The sequence below is a fragment of the Triticum dicoccoides genome, chromosome 6B, assembly GCF_002162155.2.
Source record: "Triticum dicoccoides isolate Atlit2015 ecotype Zavitan chromosome 6B, WEW_v2.0, whole genome shotgun sequence".
Taxonomy (NCBI): Eukaryota; Viridiplantae; Streptophyta; class Magnoliopsida; order Poales; family Poaceae; genus Triticum; species Triticum dicoccoides.
This window is the reverse complement of record NC_041391.1, coordinates 121,182,710-121,189,771: the sequence shown is the minus strand read 5'-3', so window position 1 is coordinate 121,189,771 and position 7,062 is coordinate 121,182,710. Positions and strand designations below refer to the sequence as shown.

At 48.6% G+C, this 7,062-nt stretch overlaps 1 pseudogene; it reads right to left on the bottom strand.

Moving 5' to 3' along the window:
* Nucleotides 1-4,470: 4,470 nt before the first annotated feature.
* LOC119320872 lies at nt 4,471-6,818 on the bottom strand (annotated as a pseudogene).
* Between the last annotated feature and the right edge of the window lie 244 nt (nt 6,819-7,062).

The following is a 7,062-nucleotide window of genomic DNA, read 5'->3' as shown; positions in this document are numbered from 1 at the left end:
CTTGCTTCCATCTGTGCATCATGTTTAAATTTTTGAAACTTGAACTGAGGAATTTTGGAAGCCTCAAAAACTTAAATAAAAGAAGGGCAAAAACCCTAAAAATCTCATTCATTGCTCCAAAATTCTCTTCTTAAATGTTTGATAATTTTTGGTAAGGGTTCTGGTCCCAACCAAAATATTGAACATTTTTAAGGATTTATTTTTGGGACTTTGAATTTAAATCATTAGCTATTTGAATTTGAATTATATTCATATAACTAGAATATAATTTCAAATACCCCTGAAATATTTTATGAGCTTTTGGAAAAGTCCATCTAGCAAAATAAAAATATTCAGAGGAGCTTTTGGCATTGTTTGAATTATTTTAAATTCAAAACAGTGGCAAAAGATTAAATAAAAATAAAACAGAACAGAATTAAAACAGAGCAACTCACCTGTAACTTACCTGGCGCTCACCGAAGCCCACCTGGACAGCCCAACACTGTGCAGCCCAACCACCAGGGGGCATGCCTGTCTTCTTCCCGTGCCAGCGCACGAAGCAGCTCGGTGGCGACCACCGCCACCGCGCTTGGCCACCTCCTGCCTGGTTGCCTCCCTCCTCGATGCGCCTGGAGACGCCACGACACCCCTAGCCTCTCTCTCACCCTCCCTGGAACCCCTCGCGCTCCCCCTCGCTCCTCCCCCTCCTCTGCTCTCTCTCCCTTACGCGCCCGAGCGGAACCCGTCGTCGCCGCTTGCTGCTGCCGCGGCCACCGCCTCCCCCTCGCCCCTCTGACGTGCCCAAGAGCTCCACCTCCGCCTTCTACGCCTCCTCGACGAGTCAAGCAACCGGGGACACGCCGTATCGCTGCCATCGACATCATCTTCAACCTTGGGCACCGCTGATCTCCGTCGCCGATATGTCGTCCACAACCCGTCCCCGAGCCCAATGAGACCGCCGACGAACTCGCTGTGAGCTCCACTCCGTTTCCCCTCCTTCGTTTTGCTCGTTCCCGTGCCGTAGCACCCCCGCCCATATTCCCGAGCACCGCCGTCCGCCATGGCCGCGTAGCTCTCCTGACCTGAGCCCCTCTGCTCGAACCCGTGGCACCAGCGTGCTTCTGGTGGCCCGCGGATGCCGTCTGGACCATCAGCTTCTCCCCTAGCGCGCCGCAGCCCCAACCCCGCACATGGCCGAACTCCGGCCGCCGCCAGGAGCTCGTTTCCGGCGAACCCCGGCAACCCTGTGCCCAGCTGCGTGCGCCACTAGATGCGCGGGAGCACGGGCTCCCTCTTGGTGCCCTCAGCGCGACCAGCCGCGGGCTGTAGCGCCATCTCGAGCAACTCCGGCGAGGTCCCGCCGCCGCCATGGTCGCCGGCGTCACTAGCCGACGTGGCAGTGTGATTAGCACTAATCACGGCCAGCTAACCTCCCCAGAGCCGCTGACGTATGGGCCCCACGCCCTTATTTAATCCTTATCATTTTCTGTTAAGTTTAACCTAACCACCATGGGCCCACACGTCAGCTTTGACCAAGCTGACGTGGCTGTTGACCTGGTCCCACCTGTCAGTGTCACTAACCAGCACTAGTCACTGACCAGTGGACCCCACTGGTCAGGTTTGACCCGGACCAGCCCCTGTTGACCCGCTAACGTCATGATGATGTCAGGCTGATGCAATAATGAATTACTGGAATTATTTTAATTCTAAATATTCAGGAAATTCCAGAAAATTGTATAAACTTCAATAAATCATAGTAAATCAACCGTAAGTCAGAATTAAATAAATTATATATGAAAAATTATCAGAAAAATTCAAGGAATCCATCTGTACCATTTTCATGCATGTTCGAACAACTTATAGCTGCTGTTTAGCACAAATCATATAAGTGGCATTTGAATTTCACATATGGAGTTTGGATTTGAACTTAGGGTTCAAACCAACTTCATTTAACTTTGTTGCTAGCTGCATTAGCCCAAACCACAGCATATTGCAATGTCACACTCATGCATCATATTGTTGCATTGCATTGATTGTGTTCTTTCTCTGTTGCCGGTGATTGTCCCCTCTCGATAGACGTGTACCGACTATGTGACCGATGACACCGATGAAGAGCTATATTATCTTCAGAAGTGCCAGGCAAGCAAAACCCCCTTGTTCATTCCGATACAATCCCACTCTCTTGCTCCTGCTCTCTTTTACTGCATTAGGACAACAACGATTCATCTGTTACTTGTTGCGGTAGCTGAACCCCTTTATCCTTTGCATGACCTGTCATTGCCACAGTAAATAGATGAAACCCACTAGCATGAGTAGGAGTTGTTTGAGCCCTGTTGTGCCTACTCATTCATGTTTGTTTGTCATGCCTGCTACTGCTTAGAGTTGAGTCAGGTCTGATTCATCGGGGATGAATCAGAGGCGTGTGAACATGTCCTACTGCGTGTGAGCTAAGTGTGTGAACACGATTTGGTAAAGGTAGCGGTGAGAGGCCATGTAGGAGTACATGGTGGGTTGTCTCATTGCAGCCGTCCTCAGGAACTGAGTTCTGTGTTTGTGATCCATGACCAGTTACTACCACACATTGGGTTCCGGTAACTCGACCCCTCTCGACTTATTAATCAACATGATCTCTGTCTAGGAGTTGCAACTAGTTTCTGGTGTTTGTAGGTAGTATTAGTAGTCTACCAAGAGGCACCCGGTACAGGTGGGCTTGGGACAGACTAGGCACAGTGGCACGGTGTACCAAGTGGCACCCGGATGGTGGGCTTGGGAACCCTGCTCACATCGTTTGGGGCCGTGAGCGACACCCCGGCCGGATCTCCTTGCGGATGGAACCCGAATAGGCGATAAACCTGGACTAGAGACTTGTTCGGTTAGTCAGGTCGTGGCCGACTCCCTCGCCCGGCTTCCACTTGAAGGTTGCCGAGGTACATGACGTGTACAGGGCGGTAAGTGGCGAGAGCGTGTGTGAAGAAGTACACCCCTGCAGGGTTAACATCATCTATTCGAATAGCCGGATTCCTCGGATATGGAAACTTGGACCCCTTGTACAGTTCATAGACAAGTGAAAGTGGATACTCTAAAATATGCAAGATAAGCGTGAGTGCTATGGATGGCGTTCTCGTAGGGAGACGAGAGCGGATCCATAGTGGTGTATTGATATGGTGAATATGTGGACTCGTGTACGCCACCTCAAAAGAGTTACTTGCAGTCGTAGTTCAGGATAGCCACCGAGTCAAAGCTGGCTTGCTGCAGTTAAACCCCACCACCCCCTTGTTGATAATGATGCATATGTAGATAGATCTGATGTAAGTCTTGCTAGGTACATTTGTACTCATGTTTGCCTATTTTATGTTTTTGCAGAGAGACTTTAGTCTCACTATTAGTTCCGCTTGGACTTCGACGTTTAGCTTGTTACCTCAGCTACGATCTTGTGCCCTCGGCAGGATCTGGTAGATAGTCAGGCTTCTTAGCCTTTTTTTCATTTATAGATGTCTGTACTCAGACATGATAGCTTCCGCTTGTGATTTGACTTGTATGCTCTGAGTGTTGGGTCATGAGACCCATGTTTGTAATATCTCGCTCCTCGGAGCCTAATAAATACTTGAGTCGTAGAGTCATGTTGTGATGCCATGTCGTATTTGCACATATCGAGCATATTGTGTGTATGTTATTGAAATGCTTGATATGTGCGGGATCTGACTATCTAGTTGTTTATCCTTAGTAGCCTCTCTTACCGGGAAATGTCTCCTAGTGTTTCCACTGAGCCATGGTAGCTTGCTACTGCTCCGGAACACTTAGGCTGGCCGACATGTGTCCTTCTTCGTTCCTGTGTCTGTCCCTTCGGGGAAATGTCACGCGATGAATACCGGAGTCCTGTTAGCCCGCTACAGCCCGGTTCACCGGAGTCCTGCTAGCCCAGTGCTACAGCCTGGATTCACTCGCTGATGACCGACACGTTCGATGTTGGGTCATGGATGCCTGTCCCTGTAAGTTTGTGCCACTTTGGGTTTACGACTAGCCATGTCAGCCCGGGCTCCTTATCATATGGATGCTAGCGACACTATCGTATACGTGTGCCAAAAGACGCAAACGGTCCCGGGCAAAGGTAAGGCGACACCCATGGGAATACCGTGTGTGAGGCCGCAAAGTGATATGAGGTGTTACATGCTAGATCGATGTGGCATTGAGTCGGGGTCCTCACACCTCTATTTTACACATGCATTCCCATCAATTTTCTAGTATGTTCTTTTCTAGAATCTTGTGAACCAAAGGAGGCATAAGGGAATGCATAAAGTAGTCCAAATGTCACTCATTGGCGATAATCTTCGTGATACATTCGGCATTCGCATTGCCCCAGCAATCATCTGAAAGCCTTTTATTACACGCTCATCAACCTCGAGCACCGTACAAGGGAAATAGCGTATGCACGGTCGCCGACGAGCTTCCCATCACCTAAGATCATCCAAGGCATGTGCATGCGTAGCCAGTGCAAGGATGGATTATATGGCGAAGTCGAGCCTCTGAGAGCTCGAGGAGGCGTCTGAAAGGTTTCCTGACATCCACCTCTTGAGCATCACCAAGGCGGCCTTCGGTTGATCCATGGGTACCATGTGACCAGAATCGTGGACCTGATCATAGTGCCAAAAACATCTCTAGTTAGTTTCACGGTAAAATCCAAACTGATGTAGCGCGGCACAATACGCAATAGGCATTTGCCCTTATAACACTCTGCTCTACTGTATTGACAGATAATCTCTTGAGTAAAGGCCTGGTTATTGTTTGTTCCAGAACTGACTATTGGTAAGGGGGTCAGCTTTGCATTTGCGTACCTTCAAAAAACTCAAAGGGCCGTGGCTTTTTAGAATGCTGGCTTATTTTCCATCAACCGTGAAGGGTTTCTCCACCGAGGACACGAAGGCTTTCTTTCCAGACCATTCCATAGAGTCTACCCATCTTGAGTTTCCTGCCCAAGTCACCAGTAGATTATATATGTATGTCATCAGGAAAACAAAGCCAGAATCAAGAAAACCAATAGCGGAGCATATTTATTTTGAACCGTATATTGTCCTACTTATTTCATGCACTTGTTATACAGTTTGCCGTTATGTACAACACCGCATGAAAAGCATTGAAGGTAGATTTTATCCTTTTCTGTGATTTGACAAGTATAGATGACCTCTACTAGGTCAATTATGCCTTGTGTTATTCAAATGTGTGACAACATATATTTCTAAACTGTGCTTCCAATACGATTTCCATACTACAGAACCGATCAAGATTCAAGCTATATGAATGCATATTAAAGCCCATTAAATTCTTAATGGATCTCTTGCACGAATCACAATTGTAAGGAAGCATAGCACAAGTATCACATGACAAAAGTGTGGCAATGTGATTCTAAGAGTGAAGAATCTCAGATGATATGTGGTATGGACAAAACAGAAGCAAATTATAGCATACAATTTTCAAGAGTTTTCTGTTGCAAGTTGTAAGACACTCACCTAGCCAGTTGCATATGAGATCATACTCTCCAGCATAAATTAGCACTTTGATGTCGTTCTCAAGGAGTTCAGGGATCCCAACTTCAAGGTTCCTCATCCAATCTAAGAGCATAGCCTGATAGATGGTCGGGCTGCAGGAAACAAACTCTATGTCTCCAACGCCTAGGCTCTGTCTGACAGATTTCAGATTGAGAAACTTCTCCAAGTTAGAAAAATCATAGCATAGGCTCCCCATGCATGGCTTCCTGACGTCATAATACTGCAAAGATGAGGTGATCAATCAGAAAACTTCAAAAAATGAGGAAAAACCAAATAAACTTTTGTATTCCACCCTACATTTTTGTTCCCGATTATCAACCTGATGGAACTAAATATTGTATTGCAAACAAAATAGGCAGCAAAGCAAGATACAGTGCCAGAGGTACCTGAAACAAAAGACAAAATCAAGTGAGGTATATCAGAGTTGGGCTTATGCATTTTCTTACTTCCATGAACAAATTGGCACAACAAAGCAATGATGTTAATGAAGACAGTCTCCAAGAGACCAATTGACGAATGGTACAGATTTATTACACACAAGCAAACGATGAGTCCAGGAATAATTACCACATAGCTTGACAGCAAATTCACAAGCAGGAACTATTTTATTAATCTTGGTAAATTCTGACTGTGTGATTAAACCCATATCCAATTCATAATCGGTGTATGCCTTGTACTGTATCGCTGGATCTGTAAGTCCGTTACCAATTGCAAAACCCTGAAAAATTAACAGCAAGGGCTAGCTCGCTGCTGCAGCCGGGCCCTCCCGTCAGCCAGATCACCACGGGGTCCTCCTTCTTGTGCTGCCTGGATTCGAAGAAGAAGTAGAAGAGCCTACACGGTGCGCAAAAGTGGCAGATGTCAAGACACGGGAACTGGATCCTCACGTGAGACGCGGCATGAGACGGGAGGAGTGAGCTCCGCTCACCTGGCGTCGTGAGTGGTGGGGAGGCGGTAGTACCCGGCGTGGTGCCCGAGGTTGCTCACCGACGTGCCGCCGCCGTTGTCGTCTCCGGCCACCAGAGACGCGAGTCGGATCGGCCTCTCGATGAGGGTTCCGGCCGGGAGAGCATCGTTGTTGCCGACGCCGACGCCGCCGGGGCGGCGGGGGAAGGTGTCGCGGGGGTGGAGGTTGAGGGCACGGATGAGGTCGGTGCCGGCGGAGCGGGGGGTCTTCGGGGCGAGGGAGCGTGCCGAGGAGGGGAGGCGGAGCAAGGATTCGTGCTCTGGCGCGGCGGCAGCGGCGGCGGCGAGGAGCAGAAGCAAGAGGGTGCGAGACTGACCTGTGGGTCCCATGGCTACCGGTGGTGGTGCGGTGCGGTGACCTGAACTGACGGAAATGTGGGAGTGATACTGCTACTAGATCCTTTTGGCCTGTTTCTGTGATGATGATGATGGGCCTACCGGTCAGAGAGAGTCGAAGGCATCTTTCGACCTCGCGCGAGCAGGAGGGTGTGCGTCGTCGACGTGCCTGAGTTTTCGATGAGTCTAGTAATGGCGCACTGCGTGTGAGTGCGCCATTAGTACTTTTGCAAAAAAA